Genomic DNA, 12,647 nt, shown 5'->3' on the forward strand with positions numbered 1-12,647 from the left:
AGGATGCCGTGGTACCAAATAGAGCAAACCATTGTTAGATACAAGTCTTGTTAGAAACAAGTATACGCGGAACGGCGGAGATCGTCTGAGCGTCGGGGAGACACGGCCAGGTGAGCGGGTGACTCAGAGCTTGCCAGGTCGTCGTAAAGCAGGTCGCATCGGGAGGTGTGTCCTATCCCTTGCGAACTAGAAGGGACAAAACACCGAGTATAGGTCAGTGGCGCACACGAAAGAATTAACAGAATGGAGGGTCTATGACACGAAAACACGAATGTACGAAAATATGTTAATAATGGCAACTGTTGACCAATATAAACCATCAGTAACTAAATATGTTATGTAACTAATTATGTATTCTCTTGTGAGTTTAATGGATTTTTATCTGTCACAAACCTATGAATTTTATTTATCATTCATGTTTACGAGATATAATAAGCTGTGAAAAACTGCTGCCTGATCTGTCTGTCAACATCGACAACAATCGAGGTCTTCATCACAAAACCAGATGCCTCGGCCACAATACAACAGTCACATCCAGTCAACCAAATACATGAAAGATAAGGCCTCAACCTAAAGAACTTTTTTAGTTATTCTACGTGCAAAAAAATGTTCAAATGTGTGTGAAATGTTATGGGACTTAACTGCTAAGGTCATCAGTCCCTAAGCTTACACGCTACTTAACCTAAATTATCCTAAGGACAAACACACACACACCCATGCACAAGGGAGGACACGAACCTCCGCCGGGACCAGCCGCACAGTCCATGACTGCAGCGCCTCAGACCACTCGGCTAATCCCGCGCGGCTTTTACGTGCAATCAAGATTACGTACTGACACATCAATCAACAGAAACGATAAAGTTAAGAAATAATTATATAATTAATGATGTGAAGTTGAATGCTATGAGAATTGTAATGATGATAGATACAAAAATGGATGGCTATGCGTCAAGTTTAATATATTCATATTCAGGAAAAACAAAACACTTTCAACAACCAGAGACAGGACATGTACATTAACATGTACTGCAGAAGCGATTTACGTAGGTCACACTGGTCACAGTGCCCTGAATATGCATCACATGTGATTTGTGGTTGTACACAATAGCATCCCACTCAATAAGGCTTTGAATTGGCGCTGTATGCTTGTGTGAGTGCAGTCACTGTGGTGCCGCACCCCCCCCCCCCCCCCTCTCTCTCTCCCCTCTACGGCAAACTAAAATGCGGCCATCGTTTTCAAATGACAGAACGTGGATTCATCCGAAAACACTATCTGATGCCATTCCTGTCCCCTGCCACGTCGTTTCATACACAATTGTTGTCTAGCATGTTTCTGCACATGCGTCAAAAGTAGGCGGAGGAGTGGATGATGCGCACTTATCACATGCGATGGTCTGTCACCCCTGGTAGAGCACAATGTATTACACTGCTCCAGTCTTGCGCTGGAGCCGAGTATACAGATCCGTCCTGCAGTGACATTTGGATGAGGTGTCGATCTTCTTGGAGGTGCGACGTGATCCACCTCGTCATGTCCTACGGGCTTCCATGAACAATTCTGCACACACCTGTAGCACTGCTGAAACACTTTCCCCCCCGTAAGCAGCAATTTACCGAACTGATGCATCGCAGTCTGTCATGCTAATAATGCGCCCTCTTTCAAACTCACTGATTTTACAGTACGGTTCACCAATACGTCTGCAAGGCATTCTGCACATCTGTTCAAATCAGAGTGATCCTTTACCCTAGGTTCATAGGGACAATGAGAGCCGCAGGCACATTTTACCGGTAGGTAGTGTTGCAACGTGATGTCAAAGTTGACCTTGAACCATACCACTGACGTTGTTCAAATGATTATCATTTCTGCATAACATACTAATGTGCATGTCCTGTGAATAGGAACGTCCTACCACTAGAAATTCAAAGTGTTCTGTTTTTTCTGAACATGAGTGCACAAAAATACCTTAAGTTGCGCATTGTTGGGTAATATGTTGCCACTGGATTGTGAGAGAGAGAGAGAGTTTCCCTGGTGACGTTGCATAACATCAGTCACGTAAGAAGACGGCCATTGGTCGTCCTCAGGAGGAAACATACACAAAGGCAACAAAACGGAGTACTCTGATTGGCCCAAAACACAAAAAAATACTATTCTACTCTGCGTCAAGGTAACAAAGTGGTAGTCTGGAAGGGCCGAGTTGAGCGGTTGAGTGTCGACGCTAGATCCCTTTGCTCAAGATAGAATATGACGTATCAGTTAAATTGTGGCACTGTTTCGTGTTCGTTAAACGCAACTGTCATTGTTTTGTCGCGCGAAGCGAGTGTAATTCCACTGTTATCTGTATAAGGTGCTGATGTATGATAAGTGATTGGGTAAAAGTGTTTTGTAAACCGCCACAAAGGAAATTACTAGTATTAAAAGTGCAGCCCTTCAAAAGACGTGCGCGCTGTTATACTACCACTAACTCCTGTCAGACATCACGTCATTCTACACAGAAACAGACATTCATCCAGATCCTGACCTCCGCGAAACCGGGACCAGCGCTTCTACTGTACAGGGGACACATCATTATGTGAAAGGCACAGGTCAGTGTATTTCAAGTATCTACAGCGAGATTTGCCGGACGTGCGTGTCTCCATCAGCAACCTCGCTCAGTACGTACGATCTATCACCAATAGGTTCTCTGAACAATCTTGCTAATGTAAGGGAAGACTGAATGGAGAGAGCAAACTACATTTCGTACGATTGCTGCTCGCAGAATCGGCGTTGATTCTATCAAGCAGTTGTTCACGATTGCACAGAAGTACATAATTCAGTTATTCTGGTACAAGACAGACGACAAGAGACAGATATACAGTTGTGAGCAACTGTCTTGCGAGTCTATGTACACTGGCAAGTCTTATTCGTTTCCCTATCACGTGGGACGTTGCACTGTTTTAACAAACTGCGATAAAGTCCGACAAAAAGAGGCCCTTTCTTTCGTATATTCAATTGCAAAAGGTTATAGTGGTACCTCAGTTGCTTTTCTCCACAGCAAGCATTAAACTACAGTTTCACACGACTGTAATTCCTTGTGAGGGAGTTAGTCTAACTGGTAGTACCACGAAAACTATTTAGACTGGCACAAGTTCCATAACCTTGCTAATTTAGTGCCCTTTATCACAGTTAATTATGAGTACAAGCATTGCACAGTGCTTACTCTTAGGAGCATCAAAGCGTGTAACACTTCAGTATTCCTGTAACAAATCAGGCACATCGTAGCTCACTCCTGTAATATTTCGCTAATCACGTCACAAATGTACATTTCACCACAATTATTCAAGCAACCCACTGAGTGCACCTCCTTACATCTCCACGGATTGACACCTCTGCGCAACAGCTCCTAGCGACAGACGATGTGTGGTTCCAATTAGCGGCCCACTATTACGTTACTGTCCGCATGTAATCCACTTAAAAGTCCTAACATGAATGTGTAACAAACAGTTGCTTTAATTACATATTAATCGTATGTACACTCAGCTCTCAGTATAAAAATGAACAGTTTTCGGACTATGGAAAAGCACCATCACATTAATAACCAAAAGTACTAATTGGAGGCATTGTAAAGATATTTTAAAAGTATAGGGGTGTTTTACTGCATCATGTTAGCACATTTACCAATAGCTGACGCATATGAAAAAAAACTAGGTAATTACTGCACAACCAGTTCTGTTCACAACAGAAACTTACATTTGTAAGTAGGCTGTTTATGTTTTCTTATTGGCAACGTTACATAGCGCTCTGTATGAAAATCACTGGCTGTGCTGTGTGCAGTCTGTGGCTAGTTTGCATTGTTGTCTGCCATTGTAGTGTTGGGCAGCTGGATGTTAACAGCGCGTAGCGTTGCGCAGTTGGAGGTGAGCCGCCAGCAGTGGTGGATGTGGGGAGAGAGATGGCGGGGTTTTAAATTTGTAAGACTGGATGTCATTAACTGCTGTATATATTATGACTTTTGATGACTATTAATACCCAGGAAAGAATACATTTATGATGGACTTTCTTAGAAAAGAGAGCACAAATAGACATTTTCCTTCACAGGAACTACATAAATAATTTTTTAAACGATTTGGTAACTTGTCTGCTGTAGTAACTTATCGTGATGCATCACTCTAGTATTAAGATGTGACATAGGTATTAGACATGGCCATCTTTAGTGTAATATTTTTTTGCTTGAGCTTTGTAATGTTTAGATATAAGTTATTACATTTGCTGCTGCTGTGTGCCCGGCATAGTGCTACTAAATTTCACTTTGTATTACTCTGTTAAGCTAGTTTTACTACTGATTTATTTTTCTTGTTGTTGCACATCGGCTCATATTAGTTGTAATGTTGCATTGCTTGGTAATTTAGATTTATTGCAGCTTGCTTTGACGATTTCCATTTTTTTCATTGCTGTTTGTATTAATTGTTTTATGCTGCTGCATTGCCTCGTCCCTTAGTTTAGCATCTGAGCTCAGTAGATATAAGTTAGCTTAAGATGGGGTAGGCTATATAAGTGAACGAGTTGTGATGAATCGGAAGAAATGCATTGAGAAGCTATAAGAAAACGGTTTGGCCAAAAAAGTATTTTGAAAGAGGATATGAACAAAAAAAGTTGGGTTTAGGGACAACAGGTTTAGGTAGGATTTTCTTGGAAATAAATAATGAGGTAAGAAATATGTGAAATAAATACAGAAAGCATGCTTGGATAGGATTTTTTGGTGGAAGCAAAGGTTGAAATAAGACGAAAGATCTATGGAATGAAATTTTGGGTTGGACTGCAGTACCAAATGTTGCACTGAAAACAAACCCTGTCCTTTCCTTTTGTGTTATCCCACTATGTGTTTGTGTACCCTTGTGTATTTATGTGCTTCCTGTCTTTATATGTTTATCTGATAAGACTTATGTTGTAGAATTTTTCTAATACTCAGCTACATGAACTATGATGAGGAATACTGTTATCCTCAAATATAATTTGCATTAATAATATGTTATTTACTTTCTAAAGATGTTACACATTATTAATTCTGTTCTGTTTTAATGCTCATGTGTGAAGTTGATGCTTCAATAATTATTCTGATCTTTTATGTATTTACTTATGTCATAATTCCTGTAACACTGATGTATATGTCTATTTCTATTCTTTTGTAAAGCCTGTATTACTACAAATGTTATCTGTATTGTTATGTTTTAATGATGTATTTTGTACCTTTGTTATTGTATTCTTATGTTATAAAATTGTAATTGACACCAGTTCATCAAATTAAGTAACTTGTAAGTTACATTTCACTGCACACGTTTCTGTTGGTCGTAGTTTATGGACAATATGTGAGAAGTAGGGACTGATAGTGTTTGCACGTGTGTTAATAATTCAGCAAGGGACTGGATAACAGCATTGCTGGTTCGAAGGACATTTCAAAAAAAATTTTTGTGAGTGCACAAGTGGTGGTTCATGGACTTGCTATATTATCTGCAAGACTCTTCAATGGTGATTGTGCACCTGCACAGTCACAACAGATGGGTGCTGGCCATCTCTACAAGGACTGTAGTGGGTCTGCATCTTTGATGACTCACCAATACCATTATTTCTACAAGGACTGCAGTGGGTCTGCATCTCTTGTGGCCCACCAATACCATTATTTCTACAAGGACTGCAGTGGGTCTGCACCTCTGGTGGCCCAAAAATACCGTAATCTCTACCAGGACTACAGTGGGTCTACTCTGTGATGACCTACGTAGCAATAATCTTCAAAACTTCGACTCCGTTGTGGGTTTTCTCTGTTGTGACCCATTACCTGTCTGCATGTCGAGAGTCAGCACTGTCTTTCCGTTGGAAGGACAACACTATTCTTCGAGACTGCATGGAAATCCACTACTTCCATGTGCATTTTCTTTTACTGCTCAGACTTTGAGAAAAACACTGCTATTTTACTGTGATAAACGATCAGGACTGTCTTTATGGACTGTGAGAAAATTTTAGCTTTTGACCAACATTGTATCAATAAGTGTGTGCATTTGATATCTTTGTTACTGTAATTATGAAAAAATTTATCAAATCATTATTGGCCACTGCCCAAAACAATTTGTAAAATTTTTTGTGGGGAGCATGGGGGCTATGTAAGTAGGCTGTTTATGTTTTCTTATTGGCAACGTTACGTAGCGCTCTGTATGAAAATCACTGGCTGTGCTGTGTGCTGTGTGCAGTCTGTGGCTAGTTTGCATTGTTGTCTGCCATTGTAGTGTTGGGCAGCTGGATTTTAGCAGCGTGTAGCGTTGCGCAGTTGGAGGTGAGCCGCCAGCAGTGGTGGATGTGGGGAGAGAGATTGCGGAGTTTTGAAATTTGTAAGACTGGATGTCATGAACTGCTATATATATTATGACTATTAAGGTAAATACATTGTTTGATCTCTATTAAAATCTTTCATTTGCTAACTATGCCTGTCAGTAGTTAGTGCCTTCCGTAGTTTGAATCTTTTATTTAGCTGGCAGTAATGGCGCTCGCTGTATTGCAGTAGTTCGAGTAACGAAGATTTTTGTGAGGTAAGTGATTTGTGAAAGGTATAGGTTAATGTTAGGCAGGGCCATTCTTTTGTAGGGATTATTGAAAGTCAGATTACGTTGCGCTAAAAATATTGTGTGTCAGTTTAAGCACAGTCATGTATAATTGTTCTAAGGGGACGTTTCACATTTAGCAGCAATCAATAAATATAAACAGCAAAACAGTATTTTGTACAACAAATTGACTAAGGACGTAACGTGCTTACCAAAACATATTTATTGAGAATGATAGTTAAAATGTATCTTTTAAGCAGTACATTCTATGTGGCGAAAGACTGATTAGACTACACAGAGCTGAAGTTTGGACAGAACTGTAGCACCAGTAAATAAAAATAAAACACTGTTATTTTATTTTCAAAGTGTTTTTTTCTAAAAAATATTATACCAAAATTCGTTAGTTAATAATGCTGACATATTTGTCTCTTTCTGAACTCTATATCTCACTCACTATGGAAGTATGCTGACTGACAATTTTTGGCATGAGGAAATCGGGAGTTGTGGTAAGCAAATTGAAAGCCGAACCTGATAGTCATGATCCTGAAGTCAGCTGTTAATGTGTGAGTTTTGTGTCAGACATGTTAAGAAATAAATGAACACTGTTGCATTATCTTTTTATATTACGAGATATTTTCTTTTTAATAATGTATAAGCGAGACAATATCGCAAATTAGGGGCTGTTAAGACTGGACTTTAATTCTTAAGGATGACAGCTCTAATCTTCATCTGGCCATCTGCATTTTTTTCCGTGGTTTCTCTACACTACTTGAGGCAAGTCCCCAGCCGACTACCTGACCTATCCTTGTCGCACTAGATCTACAACGTGTAAACATACTGTTACTTTAATATATGGTAGAGTTACAAAATTAACAAAGGGAACAATATAAAACAGTTGTTACATTCCTATAATAATGCCTGCAGAGTAAAGTATTGGCAATAAAGCAATTTAAATGCAAATAACTGGATTGAGTGCTTCCCATTTATGGGTGTGAACTTCATACATTCCGATAAACGTTCAGCTCCTCTACAGCCACCTGTGGTGTAGAATTTGTTTAACTTTTGCAGGGTGCACAATATGTCCATTAGGTAATTACGTCTCATGTATTGCACACTGAATTCCCATTTATCGTACGCTTTGTAGGTTTTAATATTTACTTTTGTCTCCATATGAAGTACAGTTTGTCTGTGTTCCAGCTATTTCATACTTCCTCTCACCTTACCTGATTATGATTCTCGGCCTATGCTGTTCATTTGATGATGTTGATTTTATGGTGTTCAACGACATGGTTGTCGGCTGAATATAGATATACACTATGTGATCAGAAGTATCCGACCAAACCCAAAAACATACGTTTTTCATATCAGGTGCATTGTGCTGCCACCTACTGCTAGGTACTCCGTATCAGCGACCTCAGTAGTCAGACATCGTGAGAGAGCAGAATGGGGCGCTCAGCAGAACTCACGGACTTGTAACGTGGTCATTTGATTGGGTGTAACTTGTGTCATACGTCCGTACGCGAGATTTCTACACTCCTAAACATTCCTAGGTCCACTGTTTCCGATGTGATAGTGAAGTGGAAACGTGAACGGACACGTACAGCACAAAAAGTGTACAGGCAGACCTCGTCTGTTGACTGACAGAGAGCGCCGACAGTTGAAAAGGGTCATAATGTGTAATAGGCAGACATCTATCCAGACCATCACACAGGAATTCCAACCTGCATGAGGGTCCACTGCAAGTACTATGACAGTTAGGCGGGAAGTGAGAAAACTTGGATTTCATGGTCGAGCGGCTGTCTAGAAGCCACACACCACGCCGGTAAATGCAAAACGACGTCTCGCTTGGTGCAAGAAGCGTAAACATTGGACGATTGAACTGTGGAAAAACTTTGTGTAGAGTGACGAATCACGGTACACAATGTGGCGATCCGATGGCAGGGTGTGGGTATGGCGAATGCCCTGTGAACGTCATCTGCCAGCGGTGTAGTGCCAACAGTAAAATTCGGAGGCGGTGGTGTTATGGTGTGGTAGTGTTTTTCATGGAGGGGTCTTGCACCTCTTGTTGTTTTGAGTGGCACTATCACAGCACAGGCCTACATCGATGTTTTAAGCACCTTCTTGCTTCCCACTGTTAAAGAACAACTCGAGGATGGCGATTCCATCTTTCAACACGATCGAGCACCTGTTCATAATGCGCGGCCTGTGGCGGAGTGGTTAGACGACAATAACATCCGTGTAATTGACTGGCCTGCACATAGTCCTGACCTGAATCCTATAGAATACCTTTGGGATGTTTTGGAAAGCCGACATCGATAACTCTCCTCAGTGCAGCACTCCGTGAATAATGGGCTGCCATTCCCCAAGAAACCTTACGGCACCTGATAGGACACATGCCTGCGAGAGTGGAAGCTGTCATGTAGGCGAAGGGTGGTCCAATTCCAGCATTACCGATGGAGGACGCCACGAACTTGTAAGTCATTTTCATCCATGTGTCCGGATACTTTTGATCACATAGTGTATACATTTAGGGCAACGAACAAAGTCATTCTTCAGAAGCAGTCTAATTGTGTCGGTGTCCCACGTAACATGTTATGAGCTGTATAACACGTTGGGCAACATGACATGTTTCCTCTCGGGTTCGAACCTGTGGGGGAGCTCTAACGCTCCTAATACCACATTATCTGTTTGGCTATCGGTGGAAAACATTATTTGTCGATAGAGTAGTGTTATGTACAGGGTTGCAGCCACTCAAGGAATATTTTAGGGGACTGGTTTAAAGAAAAATTATTTCAAAGGACAAGTCAAATCTTTACAAGGTTTCTCCCACAGCAACTTCCGCTGTGCCTACGTGACCCAGGTCGTCTGCGTTTCAGAAGCGAGGCAGATCTGTCCAGTTAAGGCTGGTGACAAAAGATGCCTTGAGCCTTATGCTGAAATGGCGAGCGAGTTCACGCTACCTAGTGATGTGCGTGGGGTACAGGTCACGTCTGAAGGATTCTGCAGTGCAGAACATAGTTGCTTCGCTCTACTGTTATCCAGAATTCGAGCAGAACAGATGTCTTTCTTGGGAGGCAGAACATTCTAGACTGGCCTAAACCTGCTAACTTCCGACCCTAGGCGCTTAATTTGTATACCGTACACTGAAATATATTATCATTTTTACCTCATTTCCTGTTCTGTCATTTAACGGCAGGTCTGGATGCCCACTCACAAGTCTTGACCGCTGGACCTACTATACGTTGTCGTCGTAAGCTGGACGCAACAACCTTCTTCCCCGTTCGCAGCCCACGTACAGTCGTGGACAAAACGAGCGAGACCCCTCGCCTTTTCGTTATGCTGATCCGCACAGCTTTAAAGTCTGCTACACAGCATAACAGGCAAGGCGACGAAGTGCTACCAACATACTATGTACAGGCGAGAAATTGAAAAATTACTCTAACTTCGTCAGACTCTTATCAGTCGTGTCTAAGACTACATTAATGCTGATTAGTGTGTTAAACACAACACGTAAATATAACATATAAATGAAAGAAGAAATGCTAATTAGTATGAACTGTACTAATAAAAATGAATTTCAGCTTATCGAGATACCATAACTGTTTTAATAAGACAAAATACCCCAGATCGCTACGAATTAGCAAAATATTATGCACATTCGGCCGCGAAACGGTCTGTCTCAAAGTTCAGTCCAGTCATATTGGATAACCGTTGATGACCTGCCATGAAAGTGTGCAAATTTAGCAATGCGTGAAGATTCATAACGAAATTCAATTACTGACAGAATCGGAAAAACTACGCAGTAACAAGTATGAAATTCTACAACAGTTTCATATTGACATCCACAGGGCGCCGGTACATAATATAGGTAGCAATGAAACGTATTGGGGGCGCGAGAAGTTCTTAAAATTGCTTTATTGATAGTCTATCTCCCTTCATCGATATTAGAACCGAAAACAAACCAGACCTCCTTTGCAGTAGCAAACACCTTTCATTACGCTAGCAGACTGCCTAGGCAAATAGCCCTCTATTATTACCCCTGACATGAATAAGCTGGCAATTTCGCAATGAAAATGGCAAAATGATTTGCAGTTTCTGTTGCATAGAGCTTTCTGGACTCAAAAACATGACATTTCTACCTTTATGTCACCACATATGTGACAGCCATTCGGGATGTTTATCGAAATACCAAATACTATTATTAGCGAGTAAACGTAGTAGGATAATTCTGCACCACCCCAGGAAATAAAAGGCGACGTAGCTGCCAAACGTATACTACAATGTTTCGAATTCTCCATTAGACTCGCTACAGCCAGGAAACGTTCATTAGCCGAAATGTTTCTTAAGCTATGGGAATGCTAGCACTTCTAAAACGCGGTGGCATTAATACTAGGATCTGACTTACCATGTGTATAAGCAAATGGATTTTATTTGCTTTCCTGTAAACGTGATTTGGATCGAAAGCGTAGCTACGATTAATATGCTGATGAATCGACTACATCTAGAAAATTTCGAATAAAGAGTAGAGGGAATTATTTATGCGGCGCTCGTCTTCAGTAATTGTCGTAGCTATTTTCGTTGTTAGGATTTAGTCACCTAAATCGGTAAAAATGGAACCCTACTAGTCTCACTTTCTTGTCCGTCTGTTTGTCTACCCAACCCTTAAAACCCGTTTACCTCGTGAACGGGTAGACATAATAAGCGGAAACGTATCGCACTTCCTGCGGTATACGACCCTTGGTGGTGCAAAAAATTGAGCTTCTATGTGATCACAATCTAAAGATACGGCTGTTTATGTAAAGCAAATTTACGCAACAGTAATCTAGTGTGACTGGTCTGAACCTTGACACAGGCCGTTTCACTTATATCTAATAATTACGTGTTGTGTTTAACACACTAATCAGCATTAATATAGTCTTAGACAGTCTGACAAAGTTCGGATAGTTCTTCAGTTTCACGCCTGTGCATAGTATGTTGGTAGCACTTCGTCGCCTTGCCTGTTATGCTGTGTAGCAGACTTTAAAGCTGTGCGGATCAGCATAACGAAAAGGCGAGGGGTCTCGCTCCTTTTGTCCACGACTGTACGTTGGTGTCAGAAACGCGGTTCGTTCCCATCGTTCGGTCCATAGGGCGACCGTTTACTTCTGGTTCGCTTCCGCTGTTATTCCGTTACGAGCCAAGCCTGTGTGCTGCAGCGCGTCGGCTACGATGCCGTGCCAGCGCCCGGAGCGCAAGCGCGCCGTACCAACACGTGCGCGCCGGATAAAGCGAGCCGTGCCTCGCAGCACACGTGTGGGCTGCGTTCGCTCCGGCCCCATTTGAGCGCCGTCGCCGACCCAGATTCTCAGTCGCCCCCCCCCCCCCCCCTGTCTCTGAGCGTGGAGCCGAGACATAAACAAAAAACAGGAGTTGCGTTCGTATCGCTCCCGTGGTTCAATGAGCGCACGGGCGTGCTACCCACTGCCGCTGTTGCCGCCCACCATCTGCGTCGCCCACTGACGACGTGCGTTCGCTGAGTGCAATGTGGCAAATCACACAGCTTTGCCGTCACGCATCGGCCGAGATGTCGGCGTCGCGGGCTCAGCTGTTGCCGCCCACCTGCGCCGCCCACCTGCTGCCGCGCCGACCAGAGGCGCCGCCCCGCTTCCGCCACCGGTCAGTCCCTCGCTGCCATCTGCGTTAGGGTCCTGGCCTCAACGCCCGGGGCGGTACTTTAGCCGCGGTGCATCCAGCCGCCCCGCTACCCATGCCGCTGCTAAACGAGTACCACGCGCGTACGGCCCTCAGCTGCCACCCCACCGTCGCCGCCGCTTCTGCTCGTCGCGACGCTTCGACTCTACTGTGAGTGTTGATATGCAGTGAGGCGCTTGGAGCCATTTGTTCAGAGAAGAAGTAGAGATTAGTAAATTACAGTAAACAGTTAAATTTTGCATCTTATGCAGTTATTGCCTGTTTTTTTTTTTTTTTTTTTTTTTTTTTTGAGATGTCTATATTTAGGACGTTTTGACCTATAAATTTTTGCGAGTCCAATTATTATGAGGTACGTTGAATGTGTAATTAGTCCTAAATAAGCACTTAGATGT

This window comes from Schistocerca cancellata, chromosome 5 (genome assembly GCF_023864275.1).
Source record: "Schistocerca cancellata isolate TAMUIC-IGC-003103 chromosome 5, iqSchCanc2.1, whole genome shotgun sequence".
In the NCBI taxonomy this organism is placed as follows: domain Eukaryota; kingdom Metazoa; phylum Arthropoda; class Insecta; order Orthoptera; family Acrididae; genus Schistocerca; species Schistocerca cancellata.